The following is an 18,042-nucleotide window of genomic DNA, read 5'->3' on the forward strand; positions in this document are numbered from 1 at the left end:
GGAAATCATTGAAGTTTGCAGCCAGCAAAGGGTATATTGCCAAACTGTCTCAAAACAAGCAACACCAGGAAGAGTCAGTCTTCCCAGAGTTAATGGCAGCCCAGACTGAAGGACAGAGGATCGGGTAGTCTCCCTTATCCCTTCTTTCCCAACAGCCTTCAGGATGGCTCCTCCAAATGTAGAAGCTGTCTCCCACCTGAGGGTCCTTGCACTTCAAGGGGTCCTTACACTCTGGAGCTCTTGGTAGCGTAACCTGGAGGCCTTGTCAAAACAAGCTGCTGTGCCCTGCTTATTCCACAGATCTGGGATAGGAACAGAATTTCTGGCAAATTCTTCACTGTGCAGAATGCAGTTAGTTGAGTTTACATTCCTTTTGGGCTGTTTAGCAGGTTCCTAGGGCTTCTTTGGTCAGAGGGATGAGTAGTCAAAGACCCTTGTGTAGGAAGCTGAATCCAACCTGAAGAAAGAACTGTGGCTTATGCAGTATCCCTGGGGAGGGTGTGTATGTGTGTGAGAGATGTGTGGAAGATGTCATCACCCAGCTGTGGATTCCAACAAGCCAGCTGCAAGAAAGGGCCAGCATCGACCCACCCTGCTCCAGCCCTCACAATTTGGTTATGTCTGATAGATAGCCATATACCCAGCTAAACTATCCACTTGGTCAGGCCTGCTGACCCAGGCCAGTAAGTCCATTTACTCACAAGACTGGGATGAGAAGTTTGAAAGTTCAAGGCCTGCCTTTATCGTAGATTAAGTTCAAGGCCAGTCTATATAATTTAACAAGACCCTTGTTCAAAATACAAAAGTAAAATTAGCCCTGGGCGGGGGGGTATAACTCTTGGGTAAAACCCTCACTTGGATTCTCAAGGCCTTAAATTCATTCCCCGATATAGAAAAAGAAATGATGATGGTTGGCCAGGGCTGGGGAGGAAATGCAGTTGTAGGACACTTGCCTAGTACGCGTGGGTTCTGGGTGTTTCTCAACCTGTGGGCAGTGACCCCTTCAACAAGCCTATCTCCAAAACCATTGTTTTAATATTTATTTATTTATTTATTTATTTATTTATTATAAGTACACTGTAGTGTGTCTTCAGACACTCCAGAAGAGAGCATCAGATTTCGTTATGGATGGTTGTGAGCCACCATGTGGTTGCTGGGATTTGAACTCAGGACCTTTGGAAGAACAGTCCGCGCTCTTAACCACTGAACCAGCTCACCAGCCCCCAAAAAAACATTTATGATACAATTTATAACAGAAAAATTATGGTTACAAAGTAGCAATGGAAATAATTTTATGGTTGGGGGTCACCATACCATGAGGAACTATATTAAAGGGTCACAGCATTAGGAAGGTTGAGAACCACCTGTTCTAGATTCTGTTCTCAGTACTCAAAAGTCTCAACCGAACACATGCTGGGGAAAGCTCAAGCCAAGGAAAACTAAGTGGAGGTCACAGGGTGTAGGTTTCAGAAGAATTTTAGTTGTCATTTAATAATTTTATTTTCTAAGAATATCAAATATGAGGACTGCATCTATAACACTCCCATACCTCCCTCACCCACTTCCAACTCTCCCTCTGCCTCCCAAACTCATGATCTCTTCTTTAATTATCATCGTTACATATAGGCACACATGTGCATCTACTGAGTCCATTCGTTACTATCCATATGTGCATGTGTCCTGGGCTGACCACTTGCAATTGGACAGCCTCTGAGGGAGATCCTCTTTAGAAGAGACTGACTCTCCCATGGGCCACCTGTATCTCTTCATCTAGAGGACAGGATTTCCCTTTCCACCTTGGCATGCCAGCTGATGTTATTATGCTGGCCTTGTGTGGCAACCATATTGTTGAAAGTCTTGGATGCTGCTTTCCTGTCATATGTAGAAGACTCTGTCTCACGGAAGATGTACATCCTGGTCTTTTAGCCTTTACAATCTTTCCACCCTCTCTTTTGTGAGCCTCAGGTGTAGGGGTTGCATTGGGTTGGGTTTGGGCACACATATACCCCAAAAAAACTTTTTGGAGTAGCCCTTTACCTCTCCCTGCCCAGAAAGTAGTCAAGATGGTTTGAAAATGAAACACCTTGACACAAAAGTGCCAGGCAAAGGACCACATGGTAGAGAGAGCAGAGACAGAAGATGGCAGAGTCCTGGGCAAACAGGCCTGGACTCCCCCATCCCTACTAAGTACGGCGAGGGTGGGGAGGATAGGAGGTGGACTCATGGCCTTACAACAGGCTGTGGGACCCAGGAGCAATTGCCTGTCCTCTCTTTCCCATCTGTGGGGATGAACCAGGATTGGCAGGATTAATATAGTAAAAATGGGACTTGTCTGACTAGTGTTTAAACAAAAAGGTGTCTGCAATAGTTCAGTTGTTGCAAGCCCTTTAATCTGGCAGGGAAGTGTTTCTCAGTATCCCCTTGACCTTGACCTTGACCTTGACTTTGACCTTGACCTCAACCCAGGGCTTCCTAGTTGTCTGAGAAGAACTCAAAGCTCTGCTTCCCTCCCTGCATTCCTCTAGCTATCTTTTGGAGTTCTTTTCTGCCCAAGAAGGGTGGGGCCTGGTGCTATGCTGGAGAGAAGGAAGCCTCTACATTTGGGAGCCCATAGTTCAGGAATCAGCCAATGCCAGCGATATGTGCCCTGGCTCTGTGGGGCAGAGTCCTCCTCCCTAGAAATAGAAAGCTGGAGGAAAGAAGGAAAAGGGGGGGACTGTGAGCAAACTTCTAGGGTGAGAAATGGAGAGACGCAACCCTAAACCGTTCCACCTCCCAGCCTGACCTGGTGATCCTGAATGTCCCAGTTCTGTAGTGCTGAGGAAGGTTCCTTGGTCCCAGGAAGGAAGAGAAATGGAAGGTACTTGACAAATGCCTAACTGGTGGCTCAGAAAGATGCTTCTGTGACCAGCCTGGTGTCTATCAGTCCTGGACTCTTTACCCTCTTTGGTGGTTTGAATAGGAATGGCCCCCATAGACTTATGTGTTAGAATGCTTGACCCATAGAGAGTGGCACTATCATGAGGTGTGGCTTTGTTGGAGGGAGTTTGTCACTGTGGGGACAGGCTCTGAGGACTCATGTGCTCATGCTATGTTCAGTGTGGCACACAATCTCCTTCTGCCGCCTACAGATCAAGATGTAGAACTCTCAGCTCCTTCTCCATCGCCATGTCTGCCTGCATGTCACTGTGCTTCCCGCCATGACAATGAACTAAACATCTGAACTGTAAGCCAGCCCCAATTAAATATTTTCTTTTCTAAGAGCTGCCAGGGTCACGGTGTCTCTTCACAGCAATAGAACCCTAACTAAGACACCATCCGAAGGGGTGACCAAGGAACCTTATGCAACAGAATCATTATAAGATTTCCCCCATCAAGGCCCTGGAACTCTGGACTGGAAAGATGGCTCAGCATCTCAGCAGTTAAGAGCACTTGCTGCCTTTGCAAAGGACACAAATTCAGTACCCACTACTCACCGAGTGGCTCATGACTGCCCGTAACTCCAGATCCAGGGGAGTCCAGAGACTCTGCATTCATGTACATACATGTAAACACACACAAATAGATGAATTAAATAGATACATAAATAAATGACCAGCCTGCTAAGATAGACTTAAGATAGCAGCCGGGTTCATGGCCATGATAGCAGTCTACCGTTCACTATATAAGTTCAGGAACAGTAAAATTCTAAAAACATCTAAATGCATCCTTGGTACTTCCCTTTGCAGCGGACGGTCTGCAGCCATTATGTAAAGGGTAGGGCTGCCTTCACTGAGGTGGGAAGATCCCTGTGACATATTGTTGAGTAAAAAGAGCAGGTTACGAAACAGTATGTGATTCCATTACCATAAGTCCCCACACTCACACACAATGCTGTCTGGAAGTCCGTTCACCAAACTGTTGACAGCAACACTCTCTAGTTGATGGGATTTAAGGGAAACTTTCTTTAAACTTTATTTTTAGTTTCCCGAAACTCTTTAAGTTTTGAATTGCAAAACGTTTAAAGTGAAATTGCTAAGGATATAGTCCAGCGGTACAGTGCTGGCTTCGTATGAGCCAGGGTTCCAGCTCAGCACAGCCATGAGCGAATGAATGCGTGATCCTTTCATTTTGGAATGGACAAATAAGCTGTAACAGAAATATCAACCAAGCCTTCCAAGGTCACAAGCACAGGGGTGTCGTCTCTGCTGAAGGCACCCAGATCTGGAGCCACTCAGCCCAGATGTGCGAGCAGCTGTGCCACTGGCTGCATGCCCTTGGAGAAGTCACTACTCTTTAGAGGTGTGGTTCTCAATCCCTTTAGGGGTCAACCAACCCTTTTACAGGGGTCTCATACCAGATAGCCTACCTATCAGATATTTACATTACAACCCATAACAGTAGCAAAATTACAGTTATGAAGAAGCAAAAAAAAAATGATTTTGTGGTTGGGTCACCACATGAGGTCACAGCAATAGGAAGGTTGAGAACCAGTGCTTTAAAGCCTCCACTCCTTAAGCAACTGCCACACCAGTTGGAAGAAATCTGGAGAGGAGGAGGGGCCTCGCCTGCCCAGACAGTCCCAAAGGCCCTGCAGATCAACAGAGCTGTGTCCCAACCCTTGTCCACACCCCCACCCCCAACCCCACTGCCCCTGAAACTGCAGGGGTCCTGAGCCCTCTGCCAGCCTGCGGACAGACGGGAGAAAGATCATCCAAACACGGTGGACTGAGGTCCATACTCAGCTGGGTCAGCCTCTGGTGCCAACTATCAGTACCCACTGGCCTGGGAGAGGCTGGGAAAAGCCAGGATCAGACAGGATTGCTCAGGAGGCAGGGGCATAAGAAGCACCAACCCCAAGCCCACCCCTTAGCTGACTTATTCACGTACAGCTCTCCCCCCTCCCCCTACCTTCCTAGCTCACGGCCTTACGTAGCACCTCCGTGAACCAGTGTGTCCAAATAGCTTGTCCTGTCCCCTCATCTTGCAGGAAACCAAGGTGACAGAGAACAGGGCCTTCTCCGGATGGGTTTTCACCTTCATAACTCCATGCTTGAACTCAGAACCTGTTTCCTCACCTTGAAGTAACAGGGCCCAGGGCCCAGCACACAGATATTCATTTTTATACCAGTTTACTCCCTTTTCGTACTTGGAAAGTGTGTTGTTGTTTAGATTTTTGATTGGTTGGTTGGTTGGTTTGGGTTGGTTGGTTGGTTTGGGTTGGTTGGTTGGTTTGGGTTGGTTGGTTGGTTGGTTTTTGGTTTTTTATTGTTTGTTTGCTCGCTTGCTTGTGTTTTTTGAGAGAAGGTCTTACTATCTATGTAGCCCACTCTGGTTTCTAACTCATGGTATAGATGACGATTCCCCTGCCTCTGCCTCCCCAGTGCTGAGGATATGCCTGGCTTGTTTTCATGAAACCAGGTCTTAGAGGCTATGTAGCCCAGGCTGGCCTCTAACTTGAGGTCCTCTTGCCTCAGCCTCCTGATGCTATGGTTACAGGCATGAGCCACCACACCATCTGTACCACACTCTCAGAAAGTTTTAACAGCCATGCCTGAAGTTCTCATTGCCAGATGGCCAGTAGATGATGGAGAGTCAAGAACCCACTTGACACTCTTTCCCCAGGATCCTTCCTGGCACCAGTTGCCATAGGTTTGTTTGCCCAGAAAGCCCTGTAAGGCAGACATTTGAATGAGAGATGTGGGTTGCAGTTCAGCAAGGCCCCTTGGGTTATTCTACTTTCAGCAAAAGTGCCTGGCTGTCATGTCCCCATACCACTCTTCCATCAGATACAGGTTTGGGGTGGCATGACCTTGCTTCAGCTGAGGACAAGTCTCAAAGAAAAGCCCAAGGGGATACCATCAATTATCACCACCACTGCCAGCAGCCAGCTGGAAGAATGGGTCTTCAGTCCTGGAGAAACACTGGATGTGCACCACAGCGCCCCCTACAGGAAGAGAAGCAGCCTACCCTAGATCATAATGCCAGTGGTGGTGAGGAGCTGATACACACCTGAGTTAAATATAGGCCCGTCTAACACTTAGAGGCTTGCTTATTGCATGCTAGACACAACTGGTGAGTACCAATTTAGCTCTCAAAGCGATGTCTTGAGAGAAGTACGAGGTGTGGAGGTAGGTGATACATTGCCCACCGTCAGCCAACAAGCCAGGATTGAGACAGGCAGCTTGACCCTAGAGCCAGTGTAGACGACCATCCTGGCAGCTTTGTGAGGTAGCATGTGTGTAGCCTACTACTGCTTTCTCCAGTTCCAATGTCCTGTGGGATCAGGTGCTAGCTGTTAGAGCCCAGTGCACTCATCCAGAGCTGGAAAGGAAGCCGAGTTCTGTGGCATTTTCCAAGGATAAAGTATCACCAATTACCAATTACTGGAAGCAGAGTGACCCCCTCCCCTCACACTTCCCACACTCCAGCAGGGGAGCCACGTGGTGCTCTCCTGCTCTCAGGGACTTGAATGAGGCTGGAAGAATGGAGAGGCAAGCCGGGATTTGAGCACTGGCTGCTGGGAAATCAGCATCCTCTGCAGGTCGACCTGGGATAACCGCCTACCACCCGCAGGAAGCAGAACGTAGGACGCAGGACGCTCTGGCCAAAGTCCAGGTGCAATCGCTCTTATCTGTTCTGTTCTCCATCTCCATAATCATCTGGGGGCCACTGAGTCAGGCGCCCCCGCAGCAAAGAGGCCTTGAGAGCATTTGCTGAAGCAAGAGGCTCTTCCCTGATAACAGAAATGCTGGCCCTGCCCTTTCCAGATGGGCTGGGCACCAGCTGATCTCTTCAAGGACAGGGTACCACAGGACAGTTTTCTTAGCCTGCGCTCCTGCCACGCTAGGCTGGGTGAGCCAGAGGTCCTTTTTCCTCCTTTCTCCAGGAAAAGATAGATGCTCTCCCTGCCTTCAGCCTCCTGGCTGAGGGAGTCTGCTACCTCACAGCGTAGCATGGGTATGTATGGGAACCAATGACTGTAGAGCTGAAAAGCGCCACTTGCCCCAGCTACTGTGGCCTGGAGGATGAACCTCTTACTGCTTTCAGTAAAGCTTCCAGCCCTGCACTGCGGGGATGTGGAAATGTGGGGACCTGAGGGTGTGGCAGCCTTGAGGACATAAGCGCATCTGCACCTCTTCCCTCCACCCCTTCCAGTCTCACCCCACACACACACACATTCCGCCGCCCCCCCCCTTTCTTCCTGCAGCAACCAGGGAAGTCTCAAAGCTCCCGGCCTGTAAAGGCTTCGTGCCTTTTTCCATTGCCAGTTCCATCAGAGGCTAAGGACTTTTAAAAGGCCAGCCTGCCTCATTTTCGTTGTAGCCTGGGTTTCTCCTCAGACCTCACCAGGGACTGTCATTTCATGCCCCTGCTCTGTAGAGTCACCTGTTCCTGGGCTGCTTTGCTGATTTTTAGTCATTTATGTAACGTCAAGTTTACAATTTCAGCCACTTGGTTCTGCGGCGTTAAGCCAAACACCGCTGCAGTGCATCAAAGGCACCACCCATCCCTACAACTCCGCCTGCAGCTGGAGCTCTGGACAGTCACTCAGCACGGCCCCGCCCCCTCGCCAGGCCCCAGCTACCAACAAACTTCCTACTTCTGTATCTTATAGGTAGGATTGTTTATCCTTTGTGACTAGGTTGTTGCAACTGGAGTGTCTCCAAAGTCCAAATCATAATGTCTTCTTAGATTTTCCTTCCTCACATGACTAAACACTTCTTTTTTATTGAAAATAGATTTTTTTTAATTCAATATATCCTGATTATGGTCATCCCCTCCCAGTTCCTCTCCACCTCCCCACCCATCTGGATACACCTCATTTTTCTTGTTAATACCACTGGTTGAGAATAAGGTCACTACCACAGTCTTTGACCAAGCTTTAATTAAATACTGGCCAGGTTGATATTCTCTAGTCAGATCCGTACGTGGGTTCCCAGGAAAATGGCCCTGGGTCAAGGTTTGCAGGGAAAACTCTGGGCTGGCGAGATGGCTCAGCAGGTAAGAGCACGGACTGCTCTTCTGAAGGTCCTGAGTTCAAATCCCAGCAACCACATGGTGGCCCACAACCACCCATAATGAGATCTGACGCCCTCTTCTGCTGCATCTGAGTCAGCTACAGTATACATAATTATGATAATAATAAGTAAGTCGTTGGGCCTGGGCGAGCCTGGAGCAAGCGGGGCTGACTAGATTGAGTGGGGTTGAGCAGCAGAGGACCTAAAAATTTAATTCCCAACAACCACACGAAGGCTCACAAACATCTTTACAGCTACAGTGTACTCACATAATAAATCAATCAATCACCGGGCGTGGTGGCACACACCTTTAATCCCAGCACTCAGGAGGCAGAGGCAGGCAGATTTCTGAGTTCCAGGCCAGCCTGGTCTACAGAGTGAGTTCCAGGACAGCTAGGGCTACACAAGAAACCATGTCTCGAAAAACCAAAAAACAAAGAAAAGAAAAGAAAAGAAAAGAAAAGAAAAGAAAAGAAAAGAAAAGAGATGTCTAAGAAATAATAATAAAATCTAATAAGCTAAAACAAAAACCAAATGTGTCAGAATAGGACAGAACAAACGGAAGGAAAAGAGCCCAAGGAAAGGCACAAGAAACAGATGTAGAGACCCACTCCTTCTCACACTATAAGAACACTATAAACCAGAAACTATGACAAATACTCAAAGGACAATTGATGACAGTTACATACATACAGTTATGAAATGGCAACAAAATCATTTTATTTTATGGATTAAATGATTTTATGTATTAAAGGGCTGCAGCATTGGGAAGGTTGATAACCACCGCTTCGTTTGTGCTTCCCCTGGGTCCCTGAGCTATCTAGTCTCAGGTTCTTGGTCACACAAGCAGCACTGGGTGTGGGTTCCATCTCGTAGAGTGGACCCTAAGTCAAAGCAGACATGGGTTGGGTTCTCCACAAGCTTGACCACCATTGCACTGACATAACTTGGAGGCAGGACACCAGTGTAGACCGAAGGGTTTCTATCCCTTTGGTAGCTTGCACTGTGCATTTCTGGCACCAGCAACACCATTCAGTAAGGGTGAATGAAGCTCGAGGCCGGCACCAACTTGACTTTGTGGTCAGTGAGCTGTGTGGGTATTGTCTTCAGCAATGGGGCTTGCTGTCAGTTGGTGGAGAGCAACCTATAGTCCTGGCAACAGCCTGGATTGTTTGGGGGTTCTCATGGGACCCAGCGGCCAACAACTCAATCAAATGTAACCCATTCTCGGTGCTGGAAGCTTCATTTGGTGACAAGAGATGGCCAATTGCCACTCTGTCTCCCCCATTCTTCAGTGATTTCCCTTAGATCGCCTTCATATATGTGCGTATTTTAGGAAGCTCCTATTATATCAGGTGCCCACACTACTCCTCAAGTGGCCCTTAATTTTAGCTGCTTTTTCCTGTACTCCCCCCCTTGTCCCCCTCTTCCCTCCACAAACATCTGTTTCAGTCCCTGCCTTTAAGGCTTTCCTGTATACGCTCAGAAGTAGAGTTGCCGGCTCCTACAGTATTTCTATTTTGGTTTCTTGACAACTCACCAAACTGTTCCGCACAGCATTCGTGCCGGTTCTCGTCACCAAGCACTGTCCAAGTCCCCAGTTTCTACCCTTTCTCGGCCAACAGTTTCTCTGCTTTGTTCTGTTTTGTGCAGTGCGGGCTGGAAGGTAGCACAGGGCATGCGCATCCCGGGTGTTTGCTTCCCCACTGAGCCACACCCTCGCTCCCCCCACCCCCCCCCGCTGTCTCCTGCAGAGGACCCTTCCTAATAGATGCGGGGCCCTTCCTAGTAGATGCGGGGCAGCACCTCACCCCTCACTGTGCTTTGGGATTCCCATGGTGGTTATGGGGCAATTCATTTCTCTGTCGATGGACACAGTGTTAACAGTAGGAATAGCAGATGCTTCCGTCTCTCTCCTTTTTCATTCAGTATATCCTGAGTTTGGTTTCCTCTACTGCTTCCAGTTCCTCCCTGCCATTTGCCTGTCTTTTTTTGAGGACATGGCTTCCTGGTCCCTGGGCAAATTTACAGACATGGTGGTAAGCCTTAATCCCAGCACTATGAGGCAGCTGCAGAAGGATCGTTGCGAGTTTGACGCTAGGCTGACTGGCATGGTGCGTGTCAGGCCGGTCAGAGCTACAGCCAGACCCTGTCCCATAAAACCAAAAAAAAATAAAAATAAAAACAAATAAAGCAAAACTCCTTGGTGCCCTGAAGGCTGTCACCGAAGCTCTTCTCTGTGAGATTTCATATGTCCCATTTGGGCCCAGCCAGACTTGCTTCTAGAAAAAAAAAAAAAAAAAAAAAAAAAGGCAACCTTCCCAGGTTTAGGATAATCTGGAGAACCTTGCTCATGGGATTCAAGTCTGCTTCTTTTTACATTTAAGTTTTTATCTCGTGTGTATAGGTGCTTTGCTGGCCTGTATGTTTGTGCTTGCATTGCCTATGGAAGCCAAAAGAAGCCATCACATCCTCTGGAACTGGGGTTGCAGACAGGTGTGAGCCAGCATGGTTAAATTAAACCCAGGTCCTCAAAAGACCAGCCAACAGGCTGGTGAGATGGCTCAGTGGGTAAAAGTACCCGACTGCTCTTCCAAAGGTCCAGAGTTCAAATCCCAGCAACCACATGGTGGCTCACAACCATCCGTAACGAGATCTGACGCCCTCTTCGGGTATGTAATAAATAAATCTTAAAAAAAAAAAAAAAAAAAGGACCAGCCAATGCCAGCTCTCTGGCCCCTCGGTCTTGAAAGTCCCTGAAGCACAGGCTAGGCTGAGCCAGCACCCACGTGACTCCAGGTGGCTTGTGTCTCTCCTAGACAGTGATTCCAGCTTTGGGGACCTAGACTGTGCTGGGTGGACAGCTGACACTGTGATAAAGGGACGTGTGCAGCGGCTTCCCTTCTGGGCCCCTGGCTGCTTGCAGTTAAGGAAGACTTTGCTATCCACAGGGCCACATGACAGGGTCACACATACAAACCTTTCTGCTGATAGCAAAGATTGCAGTGACAACGGACCCGGAAGGCAGGGTCAGCATCTGCCCCAGTTTCCTGCAGCTTTTCAGAGTTCTTTATCTTCCCGTCACCCCTAAGCCCATTTCTATTTCCTGCCCCCCTCTTCCCCGGTTCCCAGCACAGTCATCCATCCATCCCTGCATCTTCATAAACCATGTGTTTCCATGTTTGTGTGTATGTGTGTGTGTGTGTGTGTATCTACCTGTCTGTTGGTGTGTCCGTGTGTCGGTGTGTTTGGTATGTAGGTGTGTATCTATGTGTGTGTGTGTCTATGACTATGAGTGTGTAAGTAGGTCTATGTGTGCATCTATGTTTCTGTGTGTCTATATCTGTGGTTCTATTGTTAGGTGTTTATGCCTGTGTGTGGCTGTGTGTGTGTTCAGCTGATACACAACACTGTTGTGTGGTAATTAATCTCAGTCTCTCTTCCTTAGCTGTAGACATCCCATGCTTACCTGAGATGCTACTGTGAGATGAGAGTATGCTACAGCCTGTCTGTCTTCACACCATCCTCTCTCCGATGCCTCCCCTGTGCGGGCACCATGTCTTAGATCCATTTAGTGCTCTCCCTGAACTGCTGATCTCCCAGCATGCAGCAGTCCTAAAGGAGTCCTAAAGGACAAAAAGATTAGCTTTCCAGACTTGACTGTTCCATCTTGTGCAGCTTCCTCGATGGTCTGTTAAACTCAAGCTACACTCAGAGATGCCTCCCTTCTAACCTCAGACACTCCCCCTCTCTAAAGTCTATGAGAGGAATTGTTATATAAGAGCTGTTAGCCGGGCGTGGTGGCACATGCCTTTAATCCCAGCACTCGAGTTTGAGTCCCAGCACCCAAATGCTGGCTCACATGTCTATAACTCCAGTGCTAGGGAATTCGATCCCATCTTCCTGGCCTACACAGGCACTGCACAACCTGGTGCATAGACATACGTGCAAGTAGAACAACACACTCACAAAATAAAAATAAAGATTAAAAAGTTTGTCAAGGGGGCTGGAGAGATGGCTCAGAGGGTAAGAGCACTGACTACTCTTCCAGAGGTCTGAGTTCAAATCCCAGCAACCACATGGTGGCTCGCAAACAGCTGAAATGAGATCTGATGCCCTCTTCTGGTGTGCCTGAAGACAGCTACAGTGTACTTACATATAAAAAATAAGTAAATCTTAAAAAAAAAAAAAAAAGTTTGTCAAGCTGGATGTGGAGGCACACGCCTTTAATCCCAGCACTTGGGAGGTAGAGATAGATGGATCTCTGTGAGTTTGAGGCCAGCCTGGTCTACAGAGCAAGTCCAGGAAAACCAGGGCTACACAGAGAAACCCTGTCTTAAAAAAAAAAAAAGAAAGAAAGAAAAAAATTTCACAATGCCAATATGAGGCAAATGAGGAGAAAATCAGATGCTGGGAACTAGACTGGCAAAGGTGAAACCCCGAGGAAAGACCAGGGGTCGGGACATGAGAGGAGCACAAATTAGGTCACACACTCATTCATGTGTGTGTGTGTGTGAGAGAGAGAGAGATCATATACACAAAAATGAAGATCAGATGGAATTAAAAATCTTACGACATGATATCTATGGATTTTTACAAACTATTGAAAAGCATATGAGAGCCCCAGGAATACTAACGTACATCCAGAAATGAAAATAAGCCCATACATACCGATGACTTCAACCCCTCACCTCAGGGGTTGGGGTGGAAGCAGAAGAGGAAGCAGAATGATGGAGAGAGCAGAGGGAACAGCTGGCTAAGGAGCACTGTCACGGGACTGACAGAGACCATCCGCATACACAAGGACTGCACAGGTTCAAGCCAGACGTGGGCCCAGCCCTGAGACCGTAAGTGGACACTTGGCCCCACCCTAGCTAGGAAGCTAGCTGTAATTGATACTTGCAGGCAAAGGGTCTCCTTGTACATCAGTCACACTGCAGGGCAGGCCCATGCCCAGGAGTGGTCGGCCAACACAGAAATGAACTCCACGGTACTTCTATGGGGTTCTCTTTCATTTTGCTTTTTTGTGGGATATATATATATATATATATATATATATATATATATATATGTCTTTTACTTGTGTGGTTTGATTTTTGTTTTTCATTTTGCTTTTTTGTGGGATATATATATATATATATATATATATATGTCTTTTACTTGTGTGGTTTGATTTTTGTTTTTGTGGGCTTTGTGGGAGCCTTTCGTGCTTCCTGGGTTTTTGTTTTCTGTTTTGTTTTTCTTTCTTGTTTTTTGCTTGTTTTAGAGAGAAAGAGAAAGAGAACCCAAATTAGGTGGGAAGGGAGGTAGGGAGAATCCAGGATGGATTGCGGGAGGAGAAATCATGATCAAAATATATTGTATGAAAATCTTTTTCAGTTACCAAACAATCCATATACAAAACATAGCTCTGTAAAACTAAAGAAACAAAAGAGAAGAGAAGCCGGGCGATGGTGGCACACACCTTTAATCCCAGCACTTGGGAGGCAGAGGCAGGCGAATTTCTGAGTTCGAGGCCAGCCTGGTCTACAAAGTGAGTTCCAGGACAGCCAGGGCTACACAGAGAAACCCTGTCTCGAAAAGGAAAGAGAGAGAGAGAGAGAGAGAGAAGAGAAGAGAAGAGAAGAGAAGAGAAGAGAAGAGAAGAGAAGAGAAGAGAAGAGAAGAGAAGAGAAGAGAAGAGAAGAGAAGAGAAGAGAAGAGAAGAGAGGTGAAGGTCAGGTTATCACAAAGGATGGACAACTGGCAGACTTCTCAACAGAGAAGTCGGGAACTAGTGACTGTAATCCTACCGGTGATGACAAGAGACAAGTGTCAGCCACACACTGGAAGCCTGGAAACTGTCTTCCCCAATGAGAATAGGAAATGATCCTTTGCCACAGAGAAGCCTGCACTCCTGGAGAGGGAGCTCAGAGGTCGAGGGTGCTTATTGCTCCAGCAGAGGACCAGGTATCAGATCCCAGCACCCGCTTGGCAGTTCACATCCATCTGCAACTGCAGTTCAAAGAGATCCGATGCCAAGCCCTGGCCTCTGTGGGCACCAGGCACACGAGGGGCACATAAGGAGGGAACACTCATCCCAGGAGAATAAAGAATGATACAAGACAAAGCAGAGAGTGCTGTCAGGCACAGAGGCACAAACCTGAATCCCAGCATCCTGGGGGCTGAGGCAAGAAACCTGCAGCACATTTGGGCTAGCCAGGGCTATGTAACAAGACCCAAGTGCAGCAATCTGGGCTAGCCAAGGCTATGTAACAAGACCCCACCTCAGGAACAAAACTTAAAAAGAGAATTGCTGAGCACATAAAGGCAGATCATGCATCCAATCCCAAAGCCCTGTTAAAATAGTAAGAGGAAGCTTGGCATGGTAGTACATGCCTGTAATCTCAGCACTCGGGAGGAATCTGAGGCAGGAGGATCAAAGTTCAAGCTCAGTCATGAGCCCTATAGCAAAATCTTGTCTCAAAAGTAGATGAACGTACGCAGTAATTTTATAGATATTATCACATGTCTCTACCCAGGAGTTATGTAGGAATTTGCTGTGTAACATGATAAAATCGCCCACTCCATGCCACCACTCGTGGCACACATCTTTATTCCCAGCACATGGGATGCAGAGGCAGGTGGATCTCTGAGTCTGAGGATAGCCTGGTCTACAGAGTGAGTTCCAGGACAACCAGGGCTACACAGAGAGAAAAAACAAAACAAAAATGCTCCCCTCCAGACAGGCCCAGTGTCTCACACCCACAACCTCAGCCCCTCAGGAGGCAGAGGCAGGGGCCTGAGGGCACGAGGCCAGCCTGGGCTATTGTACCGAGGCCAGCCTGGGCTATTGTACCGAGGCCAGCCTGGGCTATTGTACCTGTTACTTTTCCCTTCTGTGAGAAAACACCATGGCCAAGGCAACTTAGAGGAGGAAGGGTGTGCTAGGCTTATGGTTCCAGAGGGATGAGAATCCTCTGTGTCAGGAAGTGAGGCCACCAGCAGCAGACACGGTGGCTGGGGCAGGAGCTGCTGCTCACATCTTGAACCAAAGCAGGAAGCAGAAAGCCAAGAGACAGCAGACTAGGATCGACACCATCTTTAAACTCTCAGAACCCTCCCCGAGCAACACACTTCCTCCACGAGGCATCACCTCCTATACTGACCTAAACAGTGGCACCGACTGGGGACCAGTTTCAAATGTCAGAGACTGGAGGACATTTATCATTCAAACCAGCACAGCTATGTAGTGAGACCCTGTCTCATACAACAGCACAGTGTCAAATCCTGGTGTCATTTGTACTGGACTCTTATTAAATTCATGCATCATCAGGGTCAATGGACATTCTGAAAAGCTAATGTATTTTCTACATGTTCAGATTTCTTCTTTAACAGAATTAAAGTTTTTTGAGAATATTTATTTTATGTTCCGTGTCTGAGGGTTTTGCCTGCATTATGTATGTGCCCAGGTGCTCACCTGGTGCCTCTGGAGGTGAGAGGAAGATGTCAGCTCCCCTAGGACTGGAGTTACAGATGCTGTGGGCAGCCATGGGGGTGCTGGGAACTGAACCCAGGCTCTCTGCAAGAGCAGCAGTGAGCACTCTTAACCGCTGAGCCATCTCTTCGGCGTCGTTAGTAGAGTTTTAAAGTTTAGTTCATAAGAATATCAGACACATCTCATGGAGTTTATTCCCAATTGTTGAGCTTTGCTCAACATGTAATGAACTTAAGTGAACTTTCTTCCATCAGTTTTCTGATAAGATAACTTTTTATTTGTTTTTTGGTTTGGTTTCGCTTTTGTTTGTTTGTTTGTTTGTTTTGTTTTGTTTTTCGAGACAGGGTTTCTCTGTTTAGCCCTGGCTGTCCTGGAACTCACTTTGTAGACCAGGCTGGCCTCAAACTCAGAGATCCACCTGCCTCTACCTCGTGAGTGCTGGGATTAAAGGCGTGAGCCACCACTGCTTGGCTCATGTTATTATCTTTTAGACAGGGTCTCTCTCTGACCCTGATGGTGATTTACTCAGCTAGACCGGCTGGCTCATCTGCCTGTCTCCCCTTTGCTGTCACTGCATTCGGGGTTCCAGGCTGCCACACCTGGCTTCTTATGTGGGCCCTGAGGATCTCAAGCCTTTGAAGCAGGCACTTCACCATCTTCCAGCTCTGATCTACCATCATTTACTTATTTGGTAATATGTCTGATAAATTACATTAGTTTCCTGGTAGCAATATTTTCGTTTCATATTTGAGACAGCATTTCAATCTGTAGTCCAGTCTGGCCTGAAATTCACTGTATAGCCAGAGATAGTTCCGAGTTTGTAATTCTTTGTTGCAGAATATTTGATCATGCTGTGAACCCCAAGGTTGTGTTATTTACTGAAAACCCCTGTTTCTAGTTGTAGTATGGCTCAGCCCTTAGCACACACCTTTAATCCCTCTGGTTGACATACAGATACACCCTTAACACACACCTTTAATCGCAAACAATGAAGGTAAAGTTAGTTTCTAGAAGGAAGCAGCCATGTTTGAAAGTGATATCTAACTGAGTGGCAAAGCGACAGATCAGAGAAAGACAGAATAAGATATGCCCCACTCTCACAAGAGAGAGGGAAGGGAAGAGAAGGGAGAGTCTGGAGAGAAGATGAGATAGTTTTACCAGGCCAGTTATAGAGAGACAGGTTGCAGAGAGAGAACAAGCCAGAGAATGAGAAGGAGCCAAAAGAGTGGAACAAATTGCCAGAGTTAGTATGAGGCCAAACAGAAGCCATGTTACCTCAGTCAACTTGGAGAATTTGAGCGAGAACAACTGAGTTGAATCGGTTAGAGATCAGAAAGAATTAAGAGGGTGAGCTCATTGAGCGTAAGTCTCAGAGGCTGAGAAAATTCTAGGCCTCGATAAGATTGTAAGGCAGCTCGAAGCTTGCAGGACTGGGCCTAGGTTAGCGGTCTGAGGTAGCAAGCCTTGGAGAGAGCAATTGCAGGATAATGAAAGGTACTTTCACAAGGCGTCTATCACCTGAGTGCTGAGGTTACAGTTATGCTACTATGCACAGCTGAACTGTTTTTATATTTCTCCAAGGTAACTTTTGTTTGTGTTTATTTTATTGAGATATTATTTTTGAGAGAGGGTCTCACTATGCGGCTCTGGCTGTCCCTGAACTCTATAAACCTTGCTGGCCTCCAACTCACAGAGATCCACCTACCTCTGCCTCCAAAGTGCTTGGATCAAAAGTGTGTGTCACCAAGCCTGGCTAAGGTTACTTTTTAAAAAGATGTCTTTGAGAGCCTGGCAGGGTAAGGTGCTAGCTGCCTATACCCCTTGTTGTGCCTATAAGCACAATAAGTGAGACCTGCTGCCTCCCTGTGCAGGAAGACCCCATTTCCGAAACCAGACAAAACAGTTGCCTGAGTTTTTTTTCTCTCCTTGACTCCTAAAAGAGCAGTCATGGAATCTCCACAGAGTCATCTACAAACCCTCAGAGAACATCATGGAGGAGAGGCAGGAAAGACTGCAAGAGCCAGAGGATCAGAGAGTTTGCTCTGAGAGTGTCTCCTGCCCCCGTTAAGTCTCACCAACATGGCTGTTCAAACCAGAGCTGAACAAGGCTGGCATCTATGGACATGCCAAAGTAGATGGATGGGCAAAGACCATGAGGCCTCAACCCTACGCCAAGAACCATAGGCAAGTGATGGATCTGCATGAGAGAAATAATCTTCCCCAGGGAACAGCACACCGACTGGTTATCCGATGCCAATGGTCAGCCCTGAGGACATTCATATGAGGAACATTGTATGGACTAAGCAGTTGTATCGATGTATTTAGCAATATGTATCTATAGATATAGATATAGATATATAGGTGTATGTAACAGTAATTAATGAAAAAAGAGCCCATTAACTTGAAAGAGAGAGAAGAGAGGGGTATATGGGAGGGTTTGGAGGAAGAAAGAAAGGGGGAGATGATATAATAATATTAAAATCTCAAAAAAATTAAAAATTAAAAAAAATTTAAACAAGAAAGGGACCCCGTGAACTGAAATGTAGTGTCCTAGAAGGGTAAAGT

General features: G+C 47.2%; 1 long non-coding RNA gene across 1 annotated transcript; it reads right to left on the reverse strand.

Annotated features, from left to right (window-relative positions):
- Positions 1 to 9,779: 9,779 nt before the first annotated feature.
- Positions 9,780 to 12,875, reverse strand: Gm34476. Its single transcript, XR_384823.3, has 3 exons — positions 12,672 to 12,875; positions 11,470 to 11,626; positions 9,780 to 10,282 (listed from the first exon to the last, which is right to left on the reverse strand). It is a non-coding gene; the product is annotated as a predicted gene, 34476 (long non-coding RNA).
- Positions 12,876 to 18,042: the final 5,167 nt, after the last annotated feature.

Source organism: Mus musculus, chromosome 16 (assembly GCF_000001635.26).
Source record: "Mus musculus strain C57BL/6J chromosome 16, GRCm38.p6 C57BL/6J".
NCBI lineage: Eukaryota > Metazoa > Chordata > Mammalia > Rodentia > Muridae > Mus > Mus musculus.